Below are 17,737 nucleotides of genomic sequence, written 5' to 3'. Positions count from 1 at the left end.
AAGTTTTAAATTGTATTAAATACATATTTATCAGTAATTACCTTAAATGTCAATGGACTGGATGCTCCAATCAAAAGACAAACTGGCAGACTGGATAAAAAGAAAAGAATCTACAATAGGCTGCCTATAAGACTGGGGAAAAGGACACATAAATTGAAAGTGAGGGGATAGAAAAGATATTTCATGAGAATGGAAATGACAGAAAAGCTGAAGTTGCAATACTCTTATCACACAAAATAAACTTTAAAATAAGTCTATAAAGATAAAGAAGGACGAGATTTAATGAAAAAGGGTCAATTGAATAAAGATAAAGGACAAGATTTAATGAAAAAGGATCAAATGAGGATATTACACACATCAACATATATGCCCCTAATACAGAAGCACCCAAATACATGTAGCAAATACTAACAGGCAAACAAAAAGGAGAAATTGATGGGAATATGCTAAAAGTAGCAGACTTTAAACCTCATTAACATCAATAGGCAGATCTTCTATATAGCAAATCAATAAAGCACCAGAAGTCCCAAATGACACAATAGAACAGTTAGACTTAACTGATATTTTCAGGACATTATATCCAAAAAAAACAAAACAGAATATACATTCTTTTCAAGTACACATGGAATATTTTCTAGAATTGATCACATACTGAGGCACAAAACTAACATCAATCAATTTAATAATATAGGAATTATTTCAAGCATCTTCTCTGACCACAATGCCACAATAACATGAAACTAGAAATCAACCAGAGGAAAAGAAACAAGAAAAAGCCGACTGCATGCAGACTAAACAACATGTCACTAAAAAACCAATGGGTCATTAAGTAAATCAAAAGGGAAATTAAAAATATACCTTGAGACAAATGACAATGAAAACACAGCCATACAAAATATATGGGATGCTGCAAAAGCAGTTTTTAGAGGGAAGTTCCTAGTTATACAGCCCTTTCTCAAAAAACAAGAAAAATCTTAAATCAACAACCTAACCTAAAAGGAATTAGAAAAAAAAAGAATAAAACATCAAGTCAGCAGAAGGAAGAAAATCATAAAGATCAGAGAGGAAACCAATAAAATAGAGATTCAAAAAACAATAGAAAAAAAATCAACAAAACCAAGAGCTGGTTCTTTGAAAGGGTAAACAAAAGTGACAAGCCTCTGGCCAGACTCACCAAGAAGAAGAGAGAGAGAACTAAATAAACAAATCAAGAAGTGAAAAAGAAGAAATCTCAACAGATTCTGAACAAATTAAAAACACCTTAAGGGAATACTATGAACAATTATATGCCAACAAATTTGACAACCTAGAAGAAATGGAAAACTTTCTAGAAACACATAGCCCGCCAAAACTGAATCAAGAAAAAAAAAGGTCATTTAAACAGACAGATCACTAGAAATGAAATTGAATGCATAATAATAATAATAAAAAAACACTCCTTACAAACAAAAGTCTAAGAGCAGATAGCTTCACAAGTGAATTCTACCCAACATACAAAGAAAAACTTATATCCATCTTTCTTAAACTTTTCCAAAGGATTTAAGAAATAGGAACACTCCCAAAGACATTCTATGAAGCTACCATCACACTAATACCAAAACCAGACAAAAATACTGCCAAAAAAGAAAATTATAGTCCAATATCTTTGATGAATATGAATGCAGAATTTCTCGACAAAATTTTACCCAACACATAAAAAAGATCATACACCATGACCAGTGTGATTCATCCCGAGTTCACAAGAATGGCTCAAAATATTCACAAATTAAGCAATGTAATACATCACATTAACAAAAGAAAAGTCAAAAATCACATGATCATCTCAGGAGATGCAAAAAAGCATTTGACAAAATCCAGCATTCATTCATGATAAAAAAACTCTTACCAAACTGGATATAGAGGGAACATATCTCAACATAATAAAAGCCATTTATGACAAACCCACAGCAAATATAATACTCAATGGAGAAAAGCTGAAAGCCTTCTGTTAAAATCTGGAACAAGACAAGGATGCCCACTCTCATCACATTTATTCTACATAGCATTGGATGTCCTAGCCACAACAATCAGACAAAATGAAGAAATAAAACATCCAAATTGGAAGACAAAAGGTAAATGTGTTACTATATGTGGATGATATGATCAGAATGGCCATAATTAATAAGTCTACAAATAACAAATGCTAGAGAGGGTGTTGAGAAAGGGAATTGTTTTTCACTGTTGGTGGGAACATAAATTGGTACAACTACTATGGAGAACAGTATGGAGGTTCCTCAGAAAACTAAATATAGGATTACCATATGATCTACCAATCCCACTTCCAGGCAAATATCCAGACAATATTTGTACTGTATGTTCATAAGAGGACTATCCACAATAGCCAAGACATGGAAACAACCTAAATGTCCATTGACAGATGAATGGATTAAAATGTGGTGTGTATACACCCCTCCCCCAACACACACACTAGAATACTACTCAGCCATAAAAAGAATGAAATAATACCATCTGCAGCAACATAGATGCAACTAGAGAGTCTCATTCTTAGTGAAGTAAGTCAGAAAGACAAATACCATCTGATATCACTTATATGTGGAATCTAAAATATGGCACAAATGAACCTACGTACAAAACTGAAACAGACTCGCAGACAGAGAATCCACCTGTCATTTTTGCCAAGAGGGCGAGGGGAAGTGGGATGGACTGGGAGTTTAGTGTTAGTAAATGTAAACTATTATATTTAGAATAGATAAGCAATGAGGCCCTATTGTATAGCATGGGGAACTATACCCAGTCTCTTGGGATATAACATGTTGGAAGATAATAGAAGGAAGGGAGTGTGTGTGTGTGTGTATCTGAGTCACATTGCTGTACAGCAGAAATTGGAACAACACTGTAAAGCAACTAGTAAAACAGGTATGAACACACACAAAAAAAGCAATCCAAACACAATACTAAAGATAGACATTAAATTACGAGGGAAGAGAACAAAAGAGGAAAGGAGGAACAAAGACCTAGAAAAAACAAAAACAGTTAACAAAATGGCACTAAGAGCATACATATCCATAATTACCTTAAATGTAAATGGAGTAAATATTCCAACCAAAAGACCTAGAATGGGAACAAAAACAAAGTCATATATGTGCTGTCTACAAGAGACCCACTTCAGATCTACGGACATATATAGACTGAAAATGAGGGGATGGGAAATTTATTCTATAGAAATGGAAATCAAAAGAAATATGAAGTAGTAATACTCATATCAGACAAAATAGAGTTTAAAATAAAGACTGTCACAATAGACAAAGAAAGACACTACATGATATTCAAGGAATCAATTCAAGAAGATAAAACAATTGCCAATGTATATGCACCCAACATAGGAGCACCTCAGTAACAACTGCTAACAGTCATAAAAGAAGAAAACAACAACATAATAATATTGGTGGATTTTAACACCTGACTTAAAGCAATGGACAGATCATCCAGACAGAAATCAGCAGGTAAGCAACAGTCTTAAATAATGCTTTAGATCAGATGGACTTAACTGATATTTACAGAACATTCCATCTAAAACCAGCAGGATACACATTCTTCAGAAGTGCACATGGAGCATTCTACAGGATAGATCACATGCTAGGCTCTGAAGCAAGCCTTCATAAATTTAGGAAAATTGAAATCATATAAGCATCTTTTTCAACCACAACACTATGAGATTAGAAATCAATTACACTCCCAAACTCATTCTATAGGGCCACTGTCACTCTGATACCAAAACCAGGCAAAGATATAACAACAACAAAAAAAGAAAAGTATAGGGCAGTATTACTGATAAACATAGATGCAAAAATCCTCATCAAAACATTAGCAAAATGAATTCAGCAAAACCTGAAAAGGATCATACCCCATGATCAAGTGGAATTTATCCCAGTGATGCAAATATTTTTCAGTATCCATCAGTGTGATATACCACATTAACAAATTGAAGACCAAATCCATATGAACAAATCAATAGATGCACAAAATATTTTTGATAAAATTCAACATCCATTTATGCTTTTAAAAAAATTGTTCAGAAAGTATGCATAGAGAGAACCTACCTCAACATAATAATGGCCATATATGACAAGCCCACAACAAACATCATACTCAGTGGTGAAAAGCTGAAAACATTTCCTAGAAGATCATGAACAAGAGAAGGATGCCCACTCTCACCACTTTCGTTCAACATAGTTTTGAAAGTCCTAGCCATGGCATTCAGAGAAAAAGAAAAAAAAATCCAAAATGGAAAAGAGGAAGTAAAACTGTCAGCTTGCAGTCATGATACTACACATAGAAAATCCTAAAGACACTATCAGTAAACTACAAGAGCTCATCAATGAATTTGGTAAAGTTGCAGGATACCACATTAATACACAGAAATATGTTGCACTTCTATACATGAAAAATGAAAGATGAATGAAGAGAAAGAGAAATTCTGGAAACAATACCATTTGCCATCATGTCAAAAAGAATAAAGTACCTAGGAATAAACCTACCTAAAAAGACAAAAGATCTGCAGCATAGGTCAAAGATGCAGCTCTGATCTAGTGTTCCTGTGGCTATGGTGTAGCCTGCAGCTGCAGTTCCTATTTTACCCCTAGCCTAGTAAATTCCATACGCTCCAAGTGTGGCCATAAAAAGAAAAATACAAACAAAAAAACCCAAAATGGATTAAAGTCCTAAATTTAAGACTGGATAGTATAAAACTCTTAGAGGAAAACATAGGCAGAACACTCTTTGACATATCTGCCCCAATATCTTTTCAGATACACCTCTCAGTAATGAAAATAAAAAGAAATACACAAATGGGACCTAATCAAACTTAAAAATTTTTGTACAGCAAAGAAAATCATAAACAAAATGAAAAGACAACCCACAAAATGGTAGAAAATATTTGTAAACCAGGTGACCAACAAAGGATTAATCTCCAAACTATTAAAACAGCTTATGCAGGTTGATATACAAAAAAAAAACAAAAAACAAAAAACAAAAAAAACCCAAACAACCCAATCAAAAAATGAGCAGAAGATCTAAATACACGGTCATCCAAAGAAGACTTACAGTTGGCCTAAAAATCACATGAAAATCTGCTCAAAATCACTATTCAAGAAATGAAAATCAAAATGACAATGAGGTATCACCTCATATGGGTCAGAATAGCCATCATCAAAAATTCCACAAACAATAAATGCTACAGGGAGAAAAAGGAACCCTCCTACACTGTTGGTGACAAATGTAAATTGTTACAACCACTATGGAAAACAGTATGGAGCTTCCCTAAAAGTCTGAAAACAGAATTACCATATGATTCAAACTCCTGGTCACATATCCAGAGAAAACCATAATTTGAAAAGATACATGCACCCTAATGTTCACTGCAGCACTATTTACAATAGCCAAGGCATGGAAACTACCAACACATCCACTGACAGAGGAATGGGTAAAGAAGACGTGGTACATATATACAGTGGAATATTACTCAGCTATAAAAAGAATGAAATAATGTCATTTGCAGCAACACAGATGGACATGGAAATTATCACATTAAGTGAAATAAGTCAGAGAGAGAAAGAAAAATATCATATGATATTTAAGTGTGGAATATTAAAAATGATACAGGGAGTTCCCATTGAGGCTAAATGGGTTACAAACCCAGCTAGTATCCATGAGGATGCAGGTTCAATCCCTGGCCTCATTCAGTGGGTTAAGGATCTGGTATTGCCATGAATAGTGCTGTAGGCCAACAATTGCAGCTCCTATTGGACCCCTAGCCTGAGAACTTCCACATGCTGCAGGTGCAGCCCTAAAAAAGATAGAAGTGAACCTATTTACAAAACAGAAACAGACTCAGTCTTAAAAAAACAAATTTGTGGTTACCAAAGGGGAAAGGTAGAGGGGAGGGATAAATTAGGAGAGTTTGGGATTAATACACACATACTACTATATTTAAAATAGGTAATCAACAAAGACCTATGGTATAGCACATGGTACTCCACTCAACCTTTATAATAACCTATATGGGAAAAGAATCTGAAAAGGAATGGATGTATGTATATGTATAACTGAATCACTTTGCTGTACAACTGAAACTAACACGACACTGTAAATCAACTATACTACAAAATAAAATACAAATTAAATTAAATTGAAAAAAATACTGGAGTTCCTGTCATGGCTCAGTGGTTAACGAATCCAACTAGGAACCATGAGGTTGCGGGTTCGATCCCTGGCCTGGCTCAGTGGGTTAATGATCCAGCATTGCTGTTAGCTGTGGTGTAGGTTGCAGACGCAGCTTGGATCCCACATTGCTGTGGCTCTGGTGTAGGCCAGGGGCTACAGCTCGGATTCAACCCCTAGCCTGGGAACCTCCATATGCCACGGGTGTAGCCCTAAAAAGACAAAAAAAGACACACACAAAAAATAAAATAAAATAAAAAAATAAATTAAAAAATTAAAGTGCCCAATCCATATTCTTTCCCATTCCATCCAATGGAGTTTCCATAGATAGTAAATAAGTGGCATAGTGGAAAAGTGGTGATTAAATCACTTAAATTAAGCAGGAATTTGGAGACTTGGGCTACATAGTAGCAAGAGAGGAGGAATCATCAAATAACGACAATGAGACTATCATACTTAGAAGACCTTTGCCCTGGCTCTTCAAAGAACCCTGAATAAATATGCCATTCTCTCATTCGCATACCCCACAGGATTTACTAGACATTAATGTATGTGAAATGGAAAGAAAGGAATACTCTCATGCATGAAGATGTTCAATCTTCTGCACATACACATCCCAAGAGAAAGAGTTAAACTTCAAAAAAAAAAAAAAAAAAAATTTCAGGGAAATCTGCCAACCACCTTTTTTCTCTAAAGAATTTTAACAATCATTACTCTGATACCACTATAGAAACAAAACCAGAAATCTGTGGCAAATCCAGTCTGGTTTTACTTCCAGTCTCTTGGTTTCTCCAATTTTCTTAAATATGGCTTCAGGCATAGCTAAATGTTCAGCAAAAATTTTAAGAGTTAACACGAATGGCCTGACTTGGTGAAGAGGAGAATGTATCAGCAGGAAAATGAACTGGTCCATGGACAACTAGTTTCTCCCTGTCCTTCGGGGAGGGCTGGTGAATAGCTAACGTACGGAGTGCTCCAGGAAAGGGACCTTGACCTCTGTTGTTCTTCCTCTTCATAGGTCAGGTGTGAAGAAACATTGGTTGGAAGAAAACATTCTTTGGACTCAGCCGCCAAGCAAAACCAGCCATTATTTGTTGAGAGCAATAATAGGAAATACTAAGCTTCTCAGCTCCTGGAGCCTCTGGAGATCAAATGCATCTCCCCCACCATCAGGATTAGGTCTGCTTGGGTTATTGCTGGAGAGAGTTATAGGGTCATTCACTGGAAAATTTTGCTAGGCTTAGGAATGGGCCAGGTATTACGTTGCTGCTGGTATGACAAAGGGGACTCATGGAAAGGCCAATTTTGCAAAGAAGTACCAGGTGTTATTGCCACTGGTTACCATACATTACACTAATGTCTCTAAACTTTCATTAACATCACCCAATTCCTAAGGGGTGTCTTAAACAGCTTCTATTTTTCTGCCAGATCAATGGACATGAGGTACTAAATATTGAGACCATGAGGGTGTAGCCTGGACACCAAAATGAAGATTTATGCTTAATAATGCTTTTTTTTTTTTTTTTTTGCCAAAAAGCCACCAAAGAAACAAAACATGGTAGGTAGTCTGATTGAATTCAACAAGAAATAGACTTCTTCCTTCTGTGGAAGTTAGATGCTTACCCTCAACTCCGGCCTTTTCCTGAAAATCATGTGGCTTTGAGTGATGTGTACTTGGCTTAAGTTTCCTGAGCCGGAACTTTCTGGAGTGCCAACCTAGCACAGTCTTCCTGCTTCTCCAGGACAGCCCCACATAGGGCTGATTCTTTCAGGTATGGATGACACCTGACTAGCAGAGCCAATCAGGTTCTTTCCCCAGGTATTTGAAATCTGGTTTGGGGAGACAATGGGACATGGAGTAAGTAGAGTTAAGGTTAATTAATGGCAACCTTCTGAGGAGATTCGCATGAAAACCCTTAAAAACTTTTTAGCAACTTTTCTACTCTGAAAATTTTATTATTATTATTATTATTTTTGGTGACACTAGCTAAATTTTATTTTTGTTGCTTAAAACTAAAATAACCATTACAAATACACTCCTTTGTGTGTGTGGGGGGGGGGGCAGATCAGGGTTCAAGGACATGCGAGTTATCTCACAATTATTTGGTATTATTTTATACCTACCTGAGAATCCAGGAAGAACATTGTCAAGTGCCCTTTCCAATAGTATCTTCCAGAATAGGTGGCTGGTTGAATGCTTCCCATCTTCTAACTAGGACAGAGACAACTAGATGAAGTCAAGCAATGGCTAAGTGATTCTGTCAAATGCTGGCAAACACAATATATGACTGAAATGGTGTCTACTCATGACTCTACTTGTAATTATGCTTATTTTTCAAGCATTTTGTATATATTCACATCATTTAAAAAGAAGAGTGTTTCTAGAAGATGCCTCAAGATATCCAGGTGTTTCTAAATAAGTCATATGGCATCTTCTATAATGAGAAACATGTGAAAGGTAATCAAAGGCTACTTAGAAATACTGCCAGCTTGCCTTGACAACCCATCCACTCCCTCAAATAGCCTTTTGCTATAAAAGACTGGAAAAAAATTTTATTCTGCCACATGAAGTGTTCATTAAATTAATGGTAATTAAGATTATAGCAATGGTTTAATTATTTGTTCTTTTATCCCTTACTCCTGGGTTTAATGCCTAATTGAAGTATATCCCATAAGAGAAAAGAGGAGAGGAAAAATTGATGAAGTATTTCAATGACTGCCTAAATCAAAGAATTCTATAAGGAACCTTAATTACAACGAACAAGCAATCCAGTCGATACTGATGTGGCTTAATCCAGAAGTATGATCTAGAACTGTGACTAGGACTCTGGTTGTTTACATATAGTTTTCTCAGCTCTAGCCTCCGTATTTTTGCTTTTGCCTCATCCTTCTTTCAGAATAGCATTAATGGCTACAACAATTAATGAATTTGCCCTCTTACCATATGGTCCACAGTGAAAGAAAGGGTCTCTTCCTCAGCTCCTGATGAAGAGCCAGTAAACACTTTCCCACAATTCTCCAGCAAAAACCTCTTGATGTTTCATTGGCCTAAATGAGAGCCTAAACCAATGACCATAACCAGGGGAAATCAGACACCCTGATTGGCCTAAGCTACCAAAAGCACAGGGCCACTACCAGTGGAAGACATTAAGTATATATCCCAAAGGAAATTAGTGTACACTTGTTAGAAAATAAAGGTTATCAATGCTGGAGAGAAAACAGACAACTCTACGTAAACTGATGCACATGTTCCGAGAGGCTGAGGCTGTAGCATGTTCTTGGAATGACAGTAGTAAGCAGACTAAATCATTCATAATTGATCCAGCCTGCTGGTGAGACTCTTATTGGTAGTGAACTCAGGCTGAGCCATGAAGAAAGGTGGATGACTACACCTCAGGCTGGCCAGGTGAAGAGCACTTACTTGGGTTTCACAGAATAAGGATTGACAAACTAAGGGCCCACAGATCAAAAATGGCCTCCAGCCTATTTCTTGATACCCATAATTAAGAATGGTCTTTATTTTTTAATAACTGAAACATTTAAAAAAGAATGATAGTTCATGATATTAAAATTAAATTCAAATACAGTCACCTCTTGTATCTATGGGGAGATCAGTTCCAGGACACTCCCCATCCAAGATACCAAAATCCATGGATGCTCAAGTTCCTTATATAAAATGCAGGGTATCACTGGGCCTAAATAAACTTTGACCGAAACACATCCACATTCATTTATCTACATGTTGCTTTTGAAATATTTACTGTCTGGTGCTTTGTAGAAAAAGTTTGCCAATCCTGATATAGAACATTGGTGCTTAAAGTGTGATTCCCGACTAGCAGCATCATTACCATCTGGAAGCTTGTTAGAAATACTAAGTCTTGGGCTCAACCAGGCAGTTGAATCAGAAGGGCTGGGAATGGAGCCCAGCAATCTGTGTTTTCAACACGCCATCCAGGTGACTCTGATGCAGGCTAAAGTTTGAGAACCATTGGTATAGAAGGATGTTAAGATGAAAAAGATCTGATATTGGAACCCCAATGAGAAGGGCACAGTGTCTTGTTTTCTGATATAAGGGTATAAGGTATGGCGCTTAATAAAAATAAAAGTAACAGTACCAATAATGGCAATGTTTATGACAAACTTGAATGTGTCGGACACTTTGCTTTACATTCATGATTTTATTCAAACTTCACAAAAGGTCTGTGAAATAATTACTATTATTATCCCCATTTTTTAGCTAAATATATGAAGGCCTTGGGAGACTTAAGTGATCAGTCACAGTGGTAGTTAAGTGGTGGCTGTAGGAGGAGACTTGGATATGTTGACATCAGGGTCAGACTTCTTCATGTCATATACCTCTGAATTCTGTAGGTTAGATTAAATGGAAGTGTTACTGAGAAAAGAAAGTGACACGTGAGTACCATCAGTTTTGAAATCAGTCTATATTTACATAAAGAGGTACTTAGAACTCCATTCTCTGCTTGCCAGGGAAACCAGTTTCAACTAAATCAGACTTTTCTTGAGCAGATCTAGAGGAAACCACCACCATTTGTGACCACGTATTAAAATCTATTTCTCTGTCTTTATACATTTTACATAAATGTAAAAAGTGAGATTTTTTCCCTCTCTTTCATTTTCAGATGCCTTGCAGTCTTGGACTTTTGCTCTAATGTATATGTCATAATTACTTATGATTTTGTTGTTTTCTTTTCTTTCTTTTTTTTTTTTTTTTCGTCTTTTTGCCTTTTCTAAGGCCACTCCCATGGCATATGGAGGTTCCCAGGCTAGGGGTCTAATCGGAGCTGTAGCTGCTGGCCTACACCAGGGCCACAGCAACACAGGATCCGAGCCATGTCTGCAACCTACACCATAGCTCAGGGCTACGCTGGATCCTTAACCCACTGAGCAAGGCCAGGAATTGAACCCGCAACCTCATGGTTCCTAGTCGGATTAGTCAACCACTGAGCCATGACGGCAACTCCATGATTTTGTTGTTTTCCACATAATCTCCATGATAGTTCATTTTGGTCTACTTTTACATGACATTAAAAGTTTCATTTCCTTTTTTCTGGTTGGTGAGGCTGAGCAGGAAGAGGAAACTGTGGGATGTGGGAGGTGGGGGAGAGATGAGGAGTATACTAACACTGGAGAAAGTACAAGTAGAAAAACAAAACAAAACAAAAAAGATTCTTGGTACTGTAGGAATGTCAGATCTAGGCGAAAGACACCTAATACCAGGGATTTGACCTTTTTATATTAGAAAAACAAAACCATGGTGAGATGTGAGAGACATGTGAAAGGGACAATTTGAATTTTGAACAATATTTTCCACATGGGGCACATGTCATCCATAATCTTTACGGGTTTCCAGTTCATTCCTCAATGAAATTCACGTTTCCGGTTTCAGTCCATTAAGACTAGAAATTAGAGCCCTGGATACCTTACAAGGGCTTTGAAAAAATATGAAAAATATAAAAAAAATTAAATTTTATTATAGCGTATAGAGAGATCTAATAAGAACCAGCAGTAATTTCTAAAGAATGAAAACTGTCAGGTTATATCTATATAACTGTAATAAAGCAAATGGCCTAGGAGACCAACGGCAAGTTAGAGAACATTTTGCTTTGTGTTGCAAAGCTTCTGATTCTATTCATTAAATACCCTGAACCAACAACTATATAATACTGACTGACTATAATGCAGGTTGATCATCAACTGAAGGATTAGCCTAGAACATTAGGAAAAAGCATAGTCTTATTACATAGCAAGTTCTTGCATAGATGGAGAATGAAGTAGATTAATGATTTTTCATTTCCTTGGGTCATAAATCTTTTAGGAAAGCTGATAAAACATAAGGATCTTCTTCCTAAAAGTATGCATGTACCTATAAACAATCATGCTTATATATTCAGGAGGTTATGAACTCCAGGTTAACAATTTCCAAACTATATGGATTTCTGAGGTTTCTTCTGATTAAAAAATTTGAGGATGATGTGATTTCATTTTTAAAAATTATCTGAATTAATATCAGTTAGGATCAGTTGATGGCTTATAGCTCACAGAACTCTGGGGAATCAGGATAAGGATGACTTTGGTGGAAAGCCATTGAAATCTACTCCCCTGGGGAGCTAACATTGATAATTTTCAGGATAGTTTGCAGGTTGGATTAATTGCAACTTTTAGTTTCTTACACAAAAGATAGAAGTAATGAATTAATTGAGCTTGGCTTTCATGCTAATGTAATACTGGTTTTCTGATCTATACCTTCAAAAATGCATTTTATAACTTTTATGGGATATATCTGCAGTCCACAGAGATTGTAGCCTTTTAAAGTTATCAAATTTAAATCCCTTTTGTTCTGTGCCATAGGAAATATTTGGTTCATCAAATACACTTCACCTTAATTGAGGGGAAAAGACAATAAATGATGTGACAATGATATTCAGGGGGATTTGATGTATTTAGGGATGAATAGCATCCTGGCACTTGCTTGGTGCTAATTGCCTGGTACTAGAACTACTTTGGTTTCTGAAGGAGTGTCCTTTAATTTTGTTACTGCTTAGTCTTTGTTTTCTACAAGAAGAGCTTTCCCTCAGAGATTTTCTGAAAGGGGAAAAAAAAGTAGTGGAAAAGTGTGGAGCCCATTGGGGAAATAAATGGTGTAATTACATATGACACAGAAAGAAATGAAGGCTTTCCTTCTTGCAATCCTGCTTCCTCCTAATGACTCTGATAACTGAAGTGTTGGGTTTTATTAAATAGAGCAGAATTGAACTCTCCGGAGATGAAAGCAACTATTGAGATTCATACCTGCTGAAATAGGAGTCTCCTCCCTTTTGTTGCTGGCAGATAGGCCCGTAATGAGCACATTTTGTAGCTGGAGAGAAAGAAAAAGAAGATGAAAGACAAATCTTTTGAAGAGTAGGAAAAAATGGAAAATCCCCCTAATATAGTGAAACCCCTTAAATTGTTTTCTAAGAGATGGGCAAAAAATACTATTGAAAGGTCACATTAGCTCTTGGAATTAGTTTGGCTTTGAGAAAATAAATATTGAGTATGGGAATATAAGAATGTCTGCTACAAACCACTTTCACACAGTGAACAAAGGAATCATCCTTAATATGTGATTAGCTGATGTTGCCTGTTCACCACAAATGTTGGCTTTCAAATACTTCAAGTGAAGGGGCTCTTTATTAATTGGCTCAAGCATCCCTTAGGATTTCTAAGAGATTAAGGCCACGGGATGCTTCAAGGTTCTTTCTTCCTTGAAAAATTATGCATACAGATGTTAAAAACATGGTGGTGGTTGCGATAGCATTGTCATCTATTTTAAATTACAGAATTAACCTATTGTTAATATTCAAAAACTTTCCTGTGCCATACCAGATTAGCTCACTGTTGATTAAATAATGATTTTATTTTTCCTTGTATCTTCCAAAAAAAAAAAAAGTCTGATTGTAAAACAATGTGCGTTTAAACCCAAACAGGGTCTGTGACTTTAAATGCAAATTACCAAATTGTTCCTGAGGCTAGTGAAAAGAAGCGTTGCATCCATCATGCTGTTATTTAAAATGAATTTTAACCCCTTAGGCTGACAAAAAACACAAATCCAGACTGCCACAACAGAAGCCAAGGGGTCTGTTGGAATAAGAGATGCCATTCTGATAAAACAGAGTGCTGCAATAACATAGCCTCGAATAAGACTTTATGTTGAAGTCACAGATCTGATTAAGGTGCGATTGAGAGTGAAAAACTAGGGAGGATATGAATGAGATTTTACATTGGGTAGCAATAATTCGAGGATGCTTTCACACACCACAGAGGCAGCCAAAGTTTCATAAACCCTGCCATCCACACACACACACTCCAATCCATTGATTATCTGATGTTTGGAATGATTGATGTCCCTTTGGCTCTAGGGAAACACCTTGGTATCCAACAGGAAAAGGTGGATTGTTTTTTAATTAGAAAACCAGTTGAGCTCCAGAATACGCAGATATATAAAACTGGATCTTATGTTAGAAGCCACCCTACAAGAGAGGGCTGTAAATCCTGTTCTGCGTATTATAATGTGTTTAATTAGAACTTTATTTTACTGGCTCTACAATTATTTAAATGAATCATTCCCTCTATCCTCTTAGTTATGGCTAATGGCTCAATTCTTCTACCCTGTTAATGATGCAGGCTGGTTCATAGTGGTAGCTTGTTCAGAGGTTTGTGTCTGTGCTGTCCCAGCTATCACCAGTCCTGCTCTCTGAAAATGTGGCTGGGTGCCCAGGGAATGAACTAGCTACTGCCTGGTGGAGAAGAGAATCAAAGACTGGCACTTGGCAGTGCCCCCCCCCCACTGCTCTTGCAGCTGCTGAGTGCTAAATTATTACTGATGTGCTTCTCCAGTCGCGCACAGCAGGGCTGGCCTCATGCAGCACAGAGCAGCCCCCACCCCCGCCTGCCAGCCCTTAACACAGGACTTGGGTTTCAGAGCTGGAATCAAGGGGGCACACTGAGCTGGCTTGTGCCAGAGGTGGAGCAGTGAGAGTGTCTGTTCTGCACGGATGCTGAGATGCACAGGACAAATTTCCTGCTCCTCATGGGCATCAGAACCTGTCTAGACTCCCACTGTGAGCCTCGTGTGATTGCTTGGGCGGGGGTAGGGGTTTGCATAGGTATATGGGTCAATCAGGTCGAACTTCTGTGGTAGAGTGACACCTCTCAAAACCTTCATAGTGCTAGTTCGAGGAAGAAGAACTCAGTGGGAGACAGAGCAATAGGATAGAAGCAGCTTTTCTTTCCTCTGCTTCAAGAAAAGCTTCAGGATCAATCAACCTGAGCTTCACCAAAAGGGTTTTTTTTTTTTTTTTTTTTAACCTGGCATCACGTGTTCCTTAGTCTCCCCAACACACTTGGTAGGTGTGTCTGCGGAGGATGACATTTGTAAGAGGCAGGGACAACTCCTAGAAAAGAACCCAGGATCACAGAGCCTCAGTCCTGGACCTTCCACCTGACTGTAAGACTGCAAATAATGGGCTTTCTGTGCCTCCGATTTCTCATCTGTCTCCTGTGTGGGTAAATACATAGATTGCTGGTCCCCTATAATTTCAGGATGAATATCCTGCTGCACCACTATACATGGCATTGCATGAAGAGTCAGGTTATAAATTACAACAACAATTTTATTTTTATGCTGTCCCGTTCCCACATTTCATGCTCAATTCTACACATCAGAGTGGGGCAAGCTCTACACTCCACCCTTTCTGCCATGGCTCTCACATGGAAAGACAGACTTTCTCACTTTTTGGATAATTTTCTTCTAAGAGCCAGTTGGTGCACAGAGTGACAATACTTACTGGCAATTGATCTATCTTGCCTATAAGTGATAAACTTTAAAAAATTTTAGAAAAATGTAATAATTAAAATTTAGAAATCAGATTTACCCATGTTGCTATATAAAACTGAAATGTTCTATGTGGCTTTTATTTCCCCTTCTTCTCCAAATAAGGTCCTCCAGAAAGTATAACGTAAAAATTGAAGTTTTGCTCAGAATAAAAAAGCATATGCATTTGCCTTCCAAATCAGCTGAAGCCACTTCTTCGGTCATCTTTCAAGAGGAAATTTACATTTTGCGAACCAAGCCTGCTCTTCTTAATTGTTGGCCCTGCTTGTCTGATAGCTTTTGCAGTCCAAACAACTGATCTGTTAACATTTCATTTTTCAACTGGTTGCTTTGCTGTAACGTGGACACTGCTGCCTTAGAATATTTTTTGTGCTTTTAAAAATGTCGCAAAGGGATTTTGAAAGATGCTACATCTCTGTTTCAGAGGTAAACGAGTAAGAGCCAGTATGGGAAGTGCTCTATACAGTGGCACATATTTCGTTATACATTTTTCTTTTCTCACTGACAGATCCTTCAAGAAGTGGGTCTCCAGCATTCCTTTTTGCATGTAATCTTCAAGATAATGAGGGAGAAAAATCAAGAAAGCTTCTTATCTCAGTAGGTGGTTTTTTATGGAGGTAAAAATCATCTCAGGGAAATTGCTTTAGTGTAGTACAATGCCAGCTATTTGTGGTACATTTTTAGATTGATAGAAAAATTGTAAAGACAGTACTGAGAGCTTCCATACACCTCATACCCAGTTTTTCCAAATACTAATATATTAGTATGGTGCATGTATCACAATTAGTGGGCCAAGGTTGATACATTGCTGTGAAATGACTTCCGTGTTTTATTCAGATTTCCTTAGTTTTTTCCCTAAGGTCCCTTTTCTGTGCCAGTCACCCACATTACATGTAGACTTCATGTCTCTTTAGGCTCCTCTTGGGTGGGACAGTTTCTCAGACTTTCTGTGTTTTAAAAACCTTGACAATTTGGAGGAGCCCTGGTCAGATATTTTTTTTCAGACTGGCTCTTAAGTGGGATGTGCTTGATTTTTTTTTTTTTTTTCATGATTAGACTGAGGTTATGAGTTTTGGGGAGGAGGAACACAGAGGTAAAGTGACATTCTCACCATATACCACCTATGTGGCTTATGGCTGTGATGTTAACCTTTATCTATAACTTGGTTCAGGGGGTGTTTGTCAGATTTCTATACTCCAAAGCTCCTCTTTGTCACCTTTTCCACATAGTACTCTTTGGCAGGGAGTAGTAACTCCCTGTGTATTCCAAACTAAAGAGTAGGGAATTAGACTCTACCCCCTTGAAGGCAGACTATCCAAAGATTATTTGGAATTCTTCTTGCATGAAAGATTCAACTATTTACCCAATTTTTTAAAACCAATCATATTTTCTTATAGCCACCTGGACTCATGAATATTTTACACCTTGGCTTATTATCAAATACAATTTTATTTACTTTGTTGCTCATATCATTTTACCTTTGGCTGGGCCATTGAAAGAGCTTTCCTCTCATCATCGTAGCCGTTTTAGGTTCTTTTGAAGTTTTTTGTTTTTTGTTTTTTTTTTCTTTCTTTTCTTTTTCAGAACTTCTTTACTTTCTGGCACTTCAGGCTGCTCCAGGATCATTTTATGTATATATATTCCTGCCCTAGTCCTAGAATCAGATGTTTCTCCAAGGAGCCCTGGTTTCTTTTATCGGAGAAGAGTAAAGCAAAAGACAAAAAACAACAAGATCTTTGTGCTGGGTGCTTACTATTTTACAAAGTATTGTTAATGATTTATAATCAGGTTCCCCTGGGGAAAAAAAAAAAAGTAACATATACCATCCTGAACATTTTCCAAGCAACACATTTACACGTGGTAAAATGTGAAGAGCATCTGGGATCTTTAACCCAGTGCAGTATTACCAAGGTATTCCTGTCAATGGCAGGAATGGTAGGAATGGTAGGACAGAAAATATACCCGAGCCAGGCAAAAACACTTTTCATAATCCTGTGTGTGTTTGTGTGTGTGTCTGTGTGTGATATGAACCAGATATGAAACACAGCAAGTGATTTGAATTTAATGTTACTTATGTTATACTATATTATACCCCCTTCCCCCAAATCACCTCAGTAAAATAGA

General features: G+C 37.1%; 1 long non-coding RNA gene across 6 annotated transcripts in view; it reads right to left on the bottom strand.

Moving 5' to 3' along the window:
- LOC146405620 (uncharacterized) overlaps positions 1 to 17,737 on the bottom strand; it is a 141,334-nt gene that overhangs the window by 47,038 nt on the left and 76,559 nt on the right. For all 6 annotated transcript variants that reach the window (XR_014838213.1, XR_014838210.1, XR_014838214.1 and 3 more), the window contains 3 exons: positions 13,030 to 13,096; positions 8,344 to 8,431; positions 7,843 to 8,049 (listed from right to left, as the gene is read on the bottom strand). This is a non-coding gene — a long non-coding RNA (uncharacterized LOC146405620). The remainder of the gene's footprint in view (positions 1 to 7,842; positions 8,050 to 8,343; positions 8,432 to 13,029; positions 13,097 to 17,737) is intronic.

This window comes from Sus scrofa, chromosome 2 (assembly GCF_054392235.1).
Source record: "Sus scrofa isolate SSC_HxYL_T2T_F1_AM1 chromosome 2, Sscrofa_HxYL_maternal_Yorkshire_Landrace_v2.0, whole genome shotgun sequence".
Lineage (NCBI taxonomy): Eukaryota > Metazoa > Chordata > Mammalia > Artiodactyla > Suidae > Sus > Sus scrofa.
This window is presented reverse-complemented; position numbering and strand designations above follow the sequence as displayed.